A 15,379-nucleotide genomic window follows, 5' to 3' on the forward strand; every position below is an offset into this window, starting at 1 on the left:
TGGGTTTAAAAGTGATTTCGGCGGAGAAATATATATATATATATATATATATATATATATATATATATACGCGCACACACACACATATATATAAACGTATTCTCCGTTGAGATATTGCAGCCGCTGCTGTGTCCAGGCCCAGGAGCCTTAGCACTGTGCTGTGATGTCACTCAATACCACTGACATCACTAGGTGTAAACAACATCTCTCCTTTGCTGTGTATGTGACTATGGAGCTGTTTGGTGATGTCGTCTATTATGGCCTTCATAGAAGCAACAGGAGATTGTTGCATCCATCTAGAACCCTCAGAACTACAGTGCTATGATGTCACTCACTTCCACAGGCCTTGCAGAGTGTAAACAACAACAACCCAGCTTTGTTGTGTATGTAACCATAGGGATTTGTGATGTCACCTAGAACCTTCACAGCAGCGACAGCTTTATGAGGAGCATCAGCACTGCTCTGCCTGAGCAGAACCATCACCGCCATAGGTTGTCAAATAACCCGGGTTTAACCCACACAGGTAAGTCCAATGGGGTGCAGGCATGTCCTCTATGCTTACAGCTTCCCGTGGGTGGGTGTTGGTTTGATACCGTTTGGGGACAGCCAAGGAGGCATCTGCAGGCAACAAAGGTAGGTGTGTGCTTGTGTGTGTGTTTCCTATGCAGATCCTAAGCCCAGTGTCACATGCAAGTAGGAGGAGTAAGAAGGGTTCCTGGCAAATCCGGGTTATGGATTGCATTTAAAAAGGCCCCGTGGGAGTGCAATGGGCCCCTGTCTTGCTGCTTAGCAATAATGGTATGGGTTTAGGTTCTGCTGTGTGTACTGGTGGTTGACTGCCCCCCAGCCCAGAGTGTGCATGGAAAATTGTCTGGCAGCCTCCCTGACAGCAAGCAGTGATAGTGCCCATGAAGGGCACCTTGTTGGGCCCGCCCCTTTCACGGTTATCGCTTCTCGGCCTTTTGGCTAAGATCAAGTGTAGTATCTGTTCTTATCAGTTTAATATCTGATACGTCCCCTATCTGGGGACCATATATTAAATGGATTTTTGAGAACGGGGGCCGATTTTGAAGCTTGCTTCCGTCGCCCTATGCATTGACCCGATATGGCAGTATCTTCGGGTACAGTGCACCACCCCCTTACAGGGTTAAAAAGAAAGATTCCTACTTTCATTGCTACCTGCTTGCTGGCTAGCCAGCTAGCCAGCCCTGTGGGCCTTGCTGCTGCTGCAGCCAAAAAACAAAAGGTGGTGCTGCTGCTGCTTCTGCTGCTTCTGCTTGTGTCTGGCCGCTGTTGGAGCGTCCAGGCACAGGACTTCTGCTGCTGCTGACTAAATGGCCTCCTTAATTGGATCATTTGAGTAGCCAGCACACCTGTGCAGGTAGGGCATGACATGATAGGCAGCTGCCTTGATAGCGGGTGGGTGCTGAATGTTCCTAATTGACAAAATAAGATTAATGCTTATGAAGAAATATAAAATCTCATCCCTTCCCCAATATCGCGCCACACCCCTACCCCTTAATTCCCTGGTTGAACTTGATGGACATATGTCTTTTTTCGACCGTACTAACTATGTAACTATGTAACATAACATGGGGGGGGGGGGGTCTCCTGGCTGTTCACACAGGTGTGTCATTGCTGTACATTGACCATGCATTGCTTCTGTGGTATTGCAAAGGCAAAGACAAATGCTTCCAGCCATCCATTGCACTAATGGATTGGTCATCAGCTGGCTGTCTATGTCCCGCATCAATATAGACCAAAGTACAGAGGGTTAGGCTATGCTATTGTGCACCTACCTGATGCATCAGAAGGTGCGAGGCCCTTGCTAAATTCTGTGCACAGACTTTGAGATCTATACTTTAGACTGTATCTAAACCTGCTCCAACATGGACTGACATTCTGGCCTACTTTCAGCCGATGCGACTTGTCTGTCGCTGAACAGTCGCTTTTTATGTATTCAGCACCTATGTATAATGTTGTAAAAATGCTCTAGAAGCTAAAGTCGCAGAAATGTCACACATATTTGGCCTGCAACTTTCTGTGCGACAAATTCAGACAGGAAAAATCAGTATAAATCCTTAGAAAATTATCCCCCAGTGTCTCCATCTGCTGGCGGTATTGAATAAGCATTGCTGCACTGATGGGGTATGCATTAGACGAAAAAAAAGAAGAAAAAGAAGAATAATACGCCCAGAAAAGAGGCGAAAAGGAGAAAAACGTAAAAAAACGTGAAAAAAAAGTAAGAGGAAGAGAAGGGAAAAAAAGGTGGAAATGGGTTTAAAAGTGATTTCGGCGGAGAAATATATATATATATATATATATATATATATATATATATATATATATATATATACGCGCACACACACACATATATATAAACGTATTCTCCGTTGAGATATTGCAGCCGCTGCTGTGTCCAGGCCCAGGAGCCTTAGCACTGTGCTGTGATGTCACTCAATACCACTGACATCACTAGGTGTAAACAACATCTCTCCTTTGCTGTGTATGTGACTATGGAGCTGTTTGGTGATGTCGTCTATTATGGCCTTCATAGAAGCAACAGGAGATTGTTGCATCCATCTAGAACCCTCAGAACTACAGTGCTATGATGTCACTCACTTCCACAGGCCTTGCAGAGTGTAAACAACAACAACCCAGCTTTGTTGTGTATGTAACCATAGGGATTTGTGATGTCACCTAGAACCTTCACAGCAGCGACAGCTTTATGAGGAGCATCAGCACTGCTCTGCCTGAGCAGAACCATCACCGCCATAGGTTGTCAAATAACCCGGGTTTAACCCACACAGGTAAGTCCAATGGGGTGCAGGCATGTCCTCTATGCTTACAGCTTCCCGTGGGTGTTGGTTTGATACCGTTTGGGGACAGCCAAGGAGGCATCTGCAGGCAACAAAGGTAGGTGTGTGCTTGTGTGTGTGTTTCCTATGCAGATCCTAAGCCCAGTGTCACATGCAAGTAGGAGGAGTAAGAAGGGTTCCTGGCAAATCCGGGTTATGGATTGCATTTAAAAAGGCCCCGTGGGAGTGCAATGGGCCCCTGTCTTGCTGCTTAGCAATAATGGTATGGGTTTAGGTTCTGCTGTGTGTACTGGTGGTTGACTGCCCCCCAGCCCAGAGTGTGCATGGAAAATTGTCTGGCAGCCTCCCTGACAGCAAGCAGTGATAGTGCCCATGAAGGGCACCTTGTTGGGCCCGCCCCTTTCACGGTTATCGCTTCTCGGCCTTTTGGCTAAGATCAAGTGTAGTATCTGTTCTTATCAGTTTAATATCTGATACGTCCCCTATCTGGGGACCATATATTAAATGGATTTTTGAGAACGGGGGCCGATTTTGAAGCTTGCTTCCGTCGCCCTATGCATTGACCCGATATGGCAGTATCTTCGGGTACAGTGCACCACCCCCTTACAGGGTTAAAAAGAAAGATTCCTACTTTCATTGCTACCTGCTTGCTGGCTAGCCAGCTAGCCAGCCCTGTGGGCCTTGCTGCTGCTGCAGCCAAAAAACAAAAGGTGGTGCTGCTGCTGCTGCTTCTGCTTCTGCTTGTGTCTGGCCGCTGTTGGAGCGTCCAGGCACAGGACTTCTGCTGCTGCTGACTAAATGGCCTCCTTAATTGGATCATTTGAGTAGCCAGCACACCTGTGCAGGTAGGGCATGACATGATAGGCAGCTGCCTTGATAGCGGGTGGGTGCTGAATGTTCCTAATTGACAAAATAAGATTAATGCTTATGAAGAAATATAAAATCTCATCCCTTCCCCAATATCGCGCCACACCCCTACCCCTTAATTCCCTGGTTGAACTTGATGGACATATGTCTTTTTTCGACCGTACTAACTATGTAACTATGTAACATAACATGGGGGGGGGGGGTCTCCTGGCTGTTCACACAGGTGTGTCATTGCTGTACATTGACCATGCATTGCTTCTGTGGTATTGCAAAGGCAAAGACAAATGCTTCCAGCCATCCATTGCACTAATGGATTGGTCATCAGCTGGCTGTCTATGTCCCGCATCAATATAGACCAAAGTACAGAGGGTTAGGCTATGCTATTGTGCACCTACCTGATGCATCAGAAGGTGCGAGGCCCTTGCTAAATTCTGTGCACAGACTTTGAGATCTATACTTTAGACTGTATCTAAACCTGCTCCAACATGGACTGACATTCTGGCCTACTTTCAGCCGATGCGACTTGTCTGTCGCTGAACAGTCGCTTTTTATGTATTCAGCACCTATGTATAATGTTGTAAAAATGCTCTAGAAGCTAAAGTCGCAGAAATGTCACACATATTTGGCCTGCAACTTTCTGTGCGACAAATTCAGACAGGAAAAATCAGTATAAATCCTTAGAAAATTATCCCCCAGTGTCTCCATCTGCTGGCGGTATTGAATAAGCATTGCTGCACTGATGGGGTATGCATTAGACGAAAAAAAAGAAGAAAAAGAAGAATAATACGCCCAGAAAAGAGGCGAAAAGGAGAAAAACGTAAAAAAACGTGAAAAAAAAGTAAGAGGAAGAGAAGGGAAAAAAGGTGGAAATGGGTTTAAAAGTGATTTCGGCGGAGAAATATATATATATATATATATATATATATATATATATATATATATATATACGCGCACACACACACATATATATAAACGTATTCTCCGTTGAGATATTGCAGCCGCTGCTGTGTCCAGGCCCAGGAGCCTTAGCACTGTGCTGTGATGTCACTCAATACCACTGACATCACTAGGTGTAAACAACATCTCTCCTTTGCTGTGTATGTGACTATGGAGCTGTTTGGTGATGTCGTCTATTATGGCCTTCATAGAAGCAACAGGAGATTGTTGCATCCATCTAGAACCCTCAGAACTACAGTGCTATGATGTCACTCACTTCCACAGGCCTTGCAGAGTGTAAACAAGAACAACCCAGCTTTGTTGTGTATGTAACCATAGGGATTTGTGATGTCACCTAGAACCTTCACAGCAGCGACAGCTTTATGAGGAGCATCAGCACTGCTCTGCCTGAGCAGAACCATCACCGCCATAGGTTGTCAAATAACCCGGGTTTAACCCACACAGGTAAGTCCAATGGGGTGCAGGCATGTCCTCTATGCTTACAGCTTCCCGTGGGTGTTGGTTTGATACCGTTTGGGGACAGCCAAGGAGGCATCTGCAGGCAACAAAGGTAGGTGTGTGCTTGTGTGTGTGTTTCCTATGCAGATCCTAAGCCCAGTGTCACATGCAAGTAGGAGGAGTAAGAAGGGTTCCTGGCAAATCCGGGTTATGGATTGCATGTGGTCTCTTCCCCGGAGACCCTTTTGCAACTGTGTGCGGAATGGAACTTGCCTGTTGATCTGACTGCTCAGAGGTCCCTGGACATACCACATGCTGCAAAGATAGCTGAGGAATGGAAGGTTGTCTCCCACCGCAAGAAAAAAATCAAGACATGAACTGTTCCTCTGCCTTTAGACAGGCCTGTCCGACTTGTCTCACTGGCTTGCGACTGGGGTATCCTTCCCCATCTTTTGGGTTACTTATCCTCTTAGTGCTCTGGATACTTTTCCTGAATGTTTAAACATTCGGCCTAACTGCAGTCGAATGTACTTACCTACCCCCATTAAGACCTACCACATGGTCTTTACTACTGCTTGCTCAATTTATTTGTTCTTTGTTGTTCGTTCTGTTTACTTGTTTTCTGTCCCGTTGGTCCTCCATCACTCACTTTCTCTGATAATGGATATGAGAGGCTCCTCTTGCGAGCTGCTAAGTGTAGATGTATCCTCTTCGACGGGAGTACCTGCTCCTTTTCAGTTTACTGTGCTAATGGTTCTGCTTTGCGTTGATGTATACTTTAACTATGGTTATTAAGGTTGTGTCTATGAATGTGCGGGGTCTTAACTCACCGTATAAAAGGTCTCTGGTGTGGAAGGAGGCTAGACGCCTAGCGGCCGATGTCCTCTGTATACAAGAATCCCATTTATTAGCCCTAGATGCCCATAGACTCCAAAATAAGAGATATCCACATATCTATCAAGCGCATGCTGTTCACAAAAAAGGAGGAGTGGCGATTGCATTTAAGAACACCCTGACGGTTACTGTCCAGCACTCTGTGATAGATGATAGAGGTCGTTTTATAATTATTGTGTGCTTACTAAACAATGTTCAATATACCTTAGGCTCCTTATATGCGCCTAATGCGAAACAGTGTACCTTCCTCAGGGCATTTTTGCGTAAATTGGAGTCCTTGAGAAAGGGACACTGCCTACTGCTAGGAGATTTTAATATGACCATGTGGCCTAGTGTAGATTCTACTTCGCCCAGTTTGAAAAAAGAACCCACAGGTTTCTTCACTAGTGTGTCCCAAAATGACCTATATGATGTTTGGCGTATATCCCACCCCACGGAAAGGGACTTCACCTTCTTTTCTCATGTGCATAAGATATACACCAGAATAGATTACGCCCTTACCTCCCACTCTCTCCTATCATTGGTTTCAGAGGCCCGAATTATGCCCATAGAATGGTCGGACCATTCCCCCATAAGCGTAACCATTAAAGAATCGCATAGCACCCGCCCGACCTATATTTGGAGACTTAACCCACTAATACTCCATAATCCTGAATACTCTGAAGCGACCAAGTTGGCGGTTGATGCCTACTTCCGCATTAATGATACTGGTGATGTCACAGACCCCATGCTTTGGTGTGCGTTTAAGGCTACAATTAGGGGTCACTTTATTAGTCAAACAGCCTATGACAGGAAGCTCCGCCAGACCAAAACTCTAGAACTCCAACAGCGCCTTGCGGAATTACATAGGCGCAATAAGACCTCGTGCTCTCCATCACTAATAGGAGAAATTTCTCAGGTTAGTGCTACCCTACACTCCCTCTCTTTACACAGCTATGAGATGGCACTGAGAAGGCTCAAAATGACATGGTATTGGCAGGGTAATAGATCTGGCTCTATACTGGCTAAACAACTTAAAAAACGTCAGGATAAGGAGAGAATCCCCTTCCTTACTAAATCTGATGGTTCTATAGTTACTGACCCTCAAAGTATAGCCAATTGTTTTGCAGATTTTTATGGTAAATTGTACAATCTTCAACATGACATTGCTACTCCACAGCCTGATGAAGCAGTTATCTCTTCTTTTCTGTCCTCTATGTCCCTCCCCTCTCTGTCCGCGGACCAAGCATCTGATCTTTGCTCTCCCTTCTCCACAGAAGAAATTCTTGAATGTATGCGTTCCCTCAAGCCCTCGAAGTCACCTGGCCCTGATGGTATTACAAATGAATTTTATAAGCGATTTGGCCCTTCCGTAGCTCCCTTTTTGACCAGAGCCTTTAACCGTATTAAGGAGAACGGTGTGCCCCCTAAGGAGATGTTGGATGCTCTGGTCATTACCATACCTAAACCTGGTAAGCCACTGGACTCTACCCTAAATTACAGACCAATCTCTCTCCTAAATAGTGATATTAAATTGTATGCCCTGGCTCTTGCTGCCAGGTTGAATAGGGTTTTGCCGGACCTAATTCACAGGGACCAGGTTGGCTTCGTCAAGGGTCGTCAAACGGTGGATGGTACGAGACGCTTTCTCGACATCATCACAAAAGCGCATTCCGATCGGACGCCTTCTCTCTTGCTATCCCTTGATGCGGAGAAGGCGTTCGATCGAGTGCACTGGGGATATTTGCGAAGTGTGCTGCGTAAGTTTGGTTTTCCCCACTCTTTGGAATCCGCCATTATGGCACTATATACGCTCCCATCTGCTAGAATTTACACGATGGGTACCCTTTCTAATAGTTTCTCACTTAGCAATGGGACTAGACAGGGGTGCCCACTGTCCCCCCTTATATTTACCTTAGTTATGGAGCCGCTTGCTCAATCCATCAGGGACTCCCCAGACATTGCGGGCATTCAAATAGGTAAAGTAGACCACAGGATTGGCTTGTTTGCCGACGATGTTATCATTAGTCTATCCAACCCCCTGAGTTCTTTAGGCCCAGTTATGGACATTATTGATGCCTTTAGTCGAGTTAGCTTTTATAAGATTAACCCCACAAAGTCGTGTATCTTACCATTGCAGATACCCACTGAGCAACAGCGAGTACTACAAGCTAAATATCCCTTTCAATGGGTCACTGACCAGATTCCTTACCTAGGCATAGTCCTTACTGCGTTGCCTGATAAGACAATTGCTTCTAATTTTGCTGTTATGCGGTCCCTGCTTACCAAAGAAATTGATCACTTCTCCAGGCTTCCTGTCTCATGGGCGGGACGTGTTGCCACTGCTAAGATGATGCTGCTCCCTAAAATTTTATATTTTTTTAGATGCCTGCCGATGATAGTGCCCGCCTCCTTCCTCTCACAACTACAGAGAATGCTCTTACGATTTATTTGGGATGGTAAGCATCCTAGGGTTGGTGCGAATATATTGTATCGCCCTGTGCATGAGGGGGGTATGGGGGTGCCGAACCTTAAAATGTACTATCACGCTGTTCTACTCGATCAGCTTAAAAAATGGTGGTGGCAGGACGCTCCCCCCCTGTGGGTAGATATTGAAGCTGCTGTCCTCAATGTTTCTAATTTTAATAACTTTCTCTGGGCATTGCGCTTTAACCCTACCTTTGCTCCCTCTTCTCCTTTCTCTACTATTGCGGCTGCTATCAGGTTGTGGAGTAAGGTGGCGCGAATTAAAAGTCTTTGTCCACCTAGAGTGAAGGATATCCCTTTAGCTGCTATAGGAGACTATATTCTAGATATAGATTTTAAGCCCTGCATAGATGCGGGCATCCTCACTGTGGCATTGATTAGCGATGCTAATGGGTTGATGCCTTTCACTGATATTGTACGCATGTTCTCTATATCACAGAAAGACTTTTACAAATATTTGAGGCTTAGACATTTTTTGAGGTCTCTCCCTTGGGATAGCTCTCGGCCTCGCACTGCGTATGAACATCATTTCCTGTGCAGGGACTCCTTTACTAGGGGTATCTCCCTTGCTTATGTAGCTTTGACTGAGGAGGAGGGGGAAATGGACAGTACGTTTAAGTCCAGATGGGAGGAGGACCTGGCGCGCAGATTCACGGCTGAGCAGTGGAGCTGTGTCTTTGACATGCACAAAAAATATTCTAAATGTGTTAATCATTTCGAAGCTTCTAGGAAGCTCCTATACCGATGGTACTACACGCCGGTTCGTCTGGCTAAAATATACCCTACCACCTCCCCAGTGTGTTGGAGATGTAACCGGGAAAGTGGTACCTTGCTACACGTGTGGTGGACTTGCCCGTTAATTGCACCTCTTTGGACCGAAATTAAGAAGTTATTGGACAACCTAGTGGACTGCCCCTTCTCATGGGGCCCAGAGAGTGCACTACTATTCCTGTCCCTAGAACAAGTTCCCCCGCATTATATGACCATTTTATATCATATTCTGATAGTTGTTAGGGCTCACATTGCTCGGAGGTGGAAGTCGACTGAGGTGCCAGGTCTTCCTGCCATTCTGGCGGAGGTGCATAGTAACCTCGTGTTGGAGGGATTGATAGCGAAGAGGTGTGGGGCTTCTAATAGCCGTATAGCTACTCTGTCCCAGTGGACGGACAGTTGTTCGACCTCAATTAGGGTCGTAGATTAGCTAATCGTATATGCACGATGTATCTCACTCTGATATGTGTATTATGATATGTGTATTATGATTATGATTGTATTGGTGGTCTCTCATTCCTTGTTTTATACATTATATATTGAGGACCTTACTGTTGTTCTTGTTATATGAAAATTTATAAATAAAGTTTTAAAAAAAAAAAAAAGGCCCCGTGGGAGTGCAATGGGCCCCTGTCTTGCTGCTTAGCAATAATGGTATGGGTTTAGGTTCTGCTGTGTGTACTGGTGGTTGACTGCCCCCCAGCCCAGAGTGTGCATGGAAAATTGTCTGGCAGCCTCCCTGACAGCAAGCAGTGATAGTGCCCATGAAGGGCACCTTGTTGGGCCCGCCCCTTTCACGGTTATCGCTTCTCGGCCTTTTGGCTAAGATCAAGTGTAGTATCTGTTCTTATCAGTTTAATATCTGATACGTCCCCTATCTGGGGACCATATATTAAATGGATTTTTGAGAACGGGGGCCGATTTCGAAGCTTGCTTCCGTCGCCCTATGCATTGACCCGATATGGCAGTATCTTCGGGTACAGTGCACCACCCCCTTACAGGGTTAAAAAGAAAGATTCCTACTTTCATTGCTACCTGCTTGCTGGCTAGCCAGCTAGCCAGCCCTGTGGGCCTTGCTGCTGCTGCAGCCAAAAAACAAAAGGTGGTGCTGCTGCTGCTTCTGCTGCTTCTGCTTCTGCTTGTGTCTGGCCGCTGTTGGAGCGTCCAGGCACAGGACTTCTGCTGCTGCTGACTAAATGGCCTCCTTAATTGGATCATTTGAGTAGCCAGCACACCTGTGCAGGTAGGGCATGACATGATAGGCAGCTGCCTTGATAGCGGGTGGGTGCTGAATGTTCCTAATTGACAAAATAAGATTAATGCTTATGAAGAAATATAAAATCTCATCCCTTCCCCAATATCGCGCCACACCCCTACCCCTTAATTCCCTGGTTGAACTTGATGGACATATGTCTTTTTTCGACCGTACTAACTATGTAACTATGTAACATAACATGGGGGGGGGGGGGGGGGGTCTCCTGGCTGTTCACACAGGTGTGTCATTGCTGTACATTGACCATGCATTGCTTCTGTGGTATTGCAAAGGCAAGACAAATGCTTCCAGCCATCCATTGCACTAATGGATTGGTCATCAGCTGGCTGTCTATGTCCCGCATCAATATAGACCAAAGTACAGAGGGTTAGGCTATGCTATTGTGCACCTACCTGATGCATCAGAAGGTGCGAGGCCCTTGCTAAATTCTGTGCACAGACTTTGAGATCTATACTTTAGACTGTATCTAAACCTGCTCCAACATGGACTGACATTCTGGCCTACTTTCAGCCGATGCGACTTGTCTGTCGCTGAACAGTCGCTTTTTATGTATTCAGCACCTATGTATAATGTTGTAAAAATGCTCTAGAAGCTAAAGTCGCAGAAATGTCACACATATTTGGCCTGCAACTTTCTGTGCGACAAATTCAGACAGGAAAAATCAGTATAAATCCTTAGAAAATTATCCCCCAGTGTCTCCATCTGCTGGCGGTATTGAATAAGCATTGCTGCACTGATGGGGTATGCATTAGACGAAAAAAAAGAAGAAAAAGAAGAATAATACGCCCAGAAAAGAGGCGAAAAGGAGAAAAACGTAAAAAAAGTGAAAAAAAAGTAAGAGGAAGAGAAGGGAAAAAAAGGTGGAAATGGGTTTAAAAGTGATTTCGGCGGAGAAATATATATATATATATATATATATATATATATATATATATATACGCGCACACACACACATATATATAAACGTATTCTCCGTTGAGATATTGCAGCCGCTGCTGTGTCCAGGCCCAGGAGCCTTAGCACTGTGCTGTGATGTCACTCAATACCACTGACATCACTAGGTGTAAACAACATCTCTCCTTTGCTGTGTATGTGACTATGGAGCTGTTTGGTGATGTCGTCTATTATGGCCTTCATAGAAGCAACAGGAGATTGTTGCATCCATCTAGAACCCTCAGAACTACAGTGCTATGATGTCACTCACTTCCACAGGCCTTGCAGAGTGTAAACAACAACAACCCAGCTTTGTTGTGTATGTAACCATAGGGATTTGTGATGTCACCTAGAACCTTCACAGCAGCGACAGCTTTATGAGGAGCATCAGCACTGCTCTGCCTGAGCAGAACCATCACCGCCATAGGTTGTCAAATAACCCGGGTTTAACCCACACAGGTAAGTCCAATGGGGTGCAGGCATGTCCTCTATGCTTACAGCTTCCCGTGGGTGTTGGTTTGATACCGTTTGGGGACAGCCAAGGAGGCATCTGCAGGCAACAAAGGTAGGTGTGTGCTTGTGTGTGTGTTTCCTATGCAGATCCTAAGCCCAGTGTCACATGCAAGTAGGAGGAGTAAGAAGGGTTCCTGGCAAATCCGGGTTATGGATTGCATTTAAAAAGGCCCCGTGGGAGTGCAATGGGCCCCTGTCTTGCTGCTTAGCAATAATGGTATGGGTTTAGGTTCTGCTGTGTGTACTGGTGGTTGACTGCCCCCCAGCCCAGAGTGTGCATGGAAAATTGTCTGGCAGCCTCCCTGACAGCAAGCAGTGATAGTGCCCATGAAGGGCACCTTGTTGGGCCCGCCCCTTTCACGGTTATCGCTTCTCGGCCTTTTGGCTAAGATCAAGTGTAGTATCTGTTCTTATCAGTTTAATATCTGATACGTCCCTTATCTGGGGACCATATATTAAATGGATTTTTGAGAACGGGGGCCGATTTCGAAGCTTGCTTCCGTCGCCCTATGCATTGACCCGATATGGCAGTATCTTCGGGTACAGTGCACCACCCCCTTACAGGGTTAAAAAGAAAGATTCCTACTTTCATTGCTACCTGCTTGCTGGCTAGCCAGCTAGCCAGCCCTGTGGGCCTTGCTGCTGCTGCAGCCAAAAAACAAAAGGTGGTGCTGCTGCTGCTTCTGCTGCTTCTGCTTCTGCTTGTGTCTGGCCGCTGTTGGAGCGTCCAGGCACAGGACTTCTGCTGCTGCTGACTAAATGGCCTTCTTAATTGGATCATTTGAGTAGCCAGCACACCTGTGCAGGTAGGGCATGACATGATAGGCAGCTGCCTTGATAGCGGGTGGGTGCTGAATGTTCCTAATTGACAAAATAAGATTAATGCTTATGAAGAAATATAAAATCTCATCCCTTCCCCAATATCGCGCCACACCCCTACCCCTTAATTCCCTGGTTGAACTTGATGGACATATGTCTTTTTTCGACCGTACTAACTATGTAACTATGTAACATAACATGGGGGGGGGGGGTCTCCTGGCTGTTCACACAGGTGTGTCATTGCTGTACATTGACCATGCATTGCTTCTGTGGTATTGCAAAGGCAAAGACAAATGCTTCCAGCCATCCATTGCACTAATGGATTGGTCATCAGCTGGCTGTCTATGTCCCGCATCAATATAGACCAAAGTACAGAGGGTTAGGCTATGCTATTGTGCACCTACCTGATGCATCAGAAGGTGCGAGGCCCTTGCTAAATTCTGTGCACAGACTTTGAGATCTATACTTTAGACTGTATCTAAACCTGCTCCAACATGGACTGACATTCTGGCCTACTTTCAGCCGATGCGACTTGTCTGTCGCTGAACAGTCGCTTTTTATGTATTCAGCACCTATGTATAATGTTGTAAAAATGCTCTAGAAGCTAAAGTCGCAGAAATGTCACACATATTTGGCCTGCAACTTTCTGTGCGACAAATTCAGACAGGAAAAATCAGTATAAATCCTTAGAAAATTATCCCCCAGTGTCTCCATCTGCTGGCGGTATTGAATAAGCATTGCTGCACTGATGGGGTATGCATTAGACGAAAAAAAAGAAGAAAAAGAAGAATAATACGCCCAGAAAAGAGGCGAAAAGGAGAAAAACGTAAAAAAACGTGAAAAAAAAGTAAGAGGAAGAGAAGGGAAAAAAAGGTGGAAATGGGTTTAAAAGTGATTTCGGCGGAGAAATATATATATATATATATATATATATATATATATATATATATATATACGCGCACACACACACATATATATAAACGTATTCTCCGTTGAGATATTGCAGCCGCTGCTGTGTCCAGGCCCAGGAGCCTTAGCACTGTGCTGTGATGTCACTCAATACCACTGACATCACTAGGTGTAAACAACATCTCTCCTTTGCTGTGTATGTGACTATGGAGCTGTTTGGTGATGTCGTCTATTATGGCCTTCATAGAAGCAACAGGAGATTGTTGCATCCATCTAGAACCCTCAGAACTACAGTGCTATGATGTCACTCACTTCCACAGGCCTTGCAGAGTGTAAACAACAACAACCCAGCTTTGTTGTGTATGTAACCATAGGGATTTGTGATGTCACCTAGAACCTTCACAGCAGCGACAGCTTTATGAGGAGCATCAGCACTGCTCTGCCTGAGCAGAACCATCACCGCCATAGGTTGTCAAATAACCCGGGTTTAACCCACACAGGTAAGTCCAATGGGGTGCAGGCATGTCCTCTATGCTTACAGCTTCCCGTGGGTGTTGGTTTGATACCGTTTGGGGACAGCCAAGGAGGCATCTGCAGGCAACAAAGGTAGGTGTGTGCTTGTGTGTGTGTTTCCTATGCAGATCCTAAGCCCAGTGTCACATGCAAGTAGGAGGAGTAAGAAGGGTTCCTGGCAAATCCGGGTTATGGATTGCATTTAAAAAGGCCCCGTGGGAGTGCAATGGGCCCCTGTCTTGCTGCTTAGCAATAATGGTATGGGTTTAGGTTCTGCTGTGTGTACTGGTGGTTGACTGCCCCCCAGCCCAGAGTGTGCATGGAAAATTGTCTGGCAGCCTCCCTGACAGCAAGCAGTGATAGTGCCCATGAAGGGCACCTTGTTGGGCCCGCCCCTTTCACGGTTATCGCTTCTCGGGCTTTTGGCTAAGATCAAGTGTAGTATCTGTTCTTATCAGTTTAATATCTGATACGTCCCCTATCTGGGGACCATATATTAAATGGATTTTTGAGAACGGGGGCCGATTTCGAAGCTTGCTTCCGTCGCCCTATGCATTGACCCGATATGGCAGTATCTTCGGGTACAGTGCACCACCCCCTTACAGGGTTAAAAAGAAAGATTCCTACTTTCATTGCTACCTGCTTGCTGGCTAGCCAGCTAGCCAGCCCTGTGGGCCTTGCTGCTGCTGCAGCCAAAAAACAAAAGGTGGTGCTGCTGCTGCTTCTGCTGCTTCTGCTTCTGCTTGTGTCTGGCCGCTGTTGGAGCGTCCAGGCACAGGACTTCTGCTGCTGCTGACTAAATGGCCTCCTTAATTGGATCATTTGAGTATCCAGCACACCTGTGCAGGTAGGGCATGACATGATAGGCAGCTGCCTTGATAGCGGGTGGGTGCTGAATGTTCCTAATTGACAAAATAAGATTAATGCTTATGAAGAAATATAAAATCTCATCCCTTCCCCAATATCGCGCCACACCCCTACCCCTTAATTCCCTGGTTGAACTTGATGGACATATGTCTTTTTTCGACCGTACTAACTATGTAACTATGTAACATAACATGGGGGGGGGGGGGGGGGGTCTCCTGGCTGTTCACACAGGTGTGTCATTGCTGTACATTGACCATGCATTGCTTCTGTGGTATTGCAAAGGCAAAGACAAATGCTTCCAGCCATCCATTGCACTAATGGATTGGTCATCAGCTGGCTG

The 15,379-nt window shown here is 45.9% G+C and overlaps 5 non-coding genes across 5 annotated transcripts; all 5 read left to right on the forward strand.

The window, feature by feature from the left end:
- The first annotated feature begins 946 nt into the window (after window positions 1–946).
- LOC130320224 (U2 spliceosomal RNA) lies at window positions 947–1,137 on the forward strand. Its single transcript, XR_008866161.1, has one exon. It is a non-coding gene; the product is annotated as a U2 spliceosomal RNA (small nuclear RNA).
- Window positions 1,138–3,229: 2,092 nt separating this feature from the next.
- Window positions 3,230–3,420, forward strand: LOC130320236 (U2 spliceosomal RNA). The gene has a single exon (XR_008866172.1). It is a non-coding gene; the product is annotated as a U2 spliceosomal RNA (small nuclear RNA).
- Window positions 3,421–10,014: 6,594 nt separating this feature from the next.
- On the forward strand, window positions 10,015–10,205 carry LOC130320230 (U2 spliceosomal RNA). The gene has a single exon (XR_008866166.1). It is a non-coding gene; the product is annotated as a U2 spliceosomal RNA (small nuclear RNA).
- Window positions 10,206–12,296: 2,091 nt separating this feature from the next.
- Window positions 12,297–12,487, forward strand: LOC130320160 (U2 spliceosomal RNA). Its single transcript, XR_008866120.1, has one exon. It is a non-coding gene; the product is annotated as a U2 spliceosomal RNA (small nuclear RNA).
- A 2,091-nt stretch (window positions 12,488–14,578) lies between these two features.
- On the forward strand, window positions 14,579–14,769 carry LOC130320178 (U2 spliceosomal RNA). The gene has a single exon (XR_008866136.1). It is a non-coding gene; the product is annotated as a U2 spliceosomal RNA (small nuclear RNA).
- The last annotated feature ends 610 nt before the right edge of the window (window positions 14,770–15,379 follow it).

This window comes from Hyla sarda, unplaced genomic scaffold, assembly GCF_029499605.1.
Source record: "Hyla sarda isolate aHylSar1 unplaced genomic scaffold, aHylSar1.hap1 scaffold_219, whole genome shotgun sequence".
In the NCBI taxonomy this organism is placed as follows: domain Eukaryota; kingdom Metazoa; phylum Chordata; class Amphibia; order Anura; family Hylidae; genus Hyla; species Hyla sarda.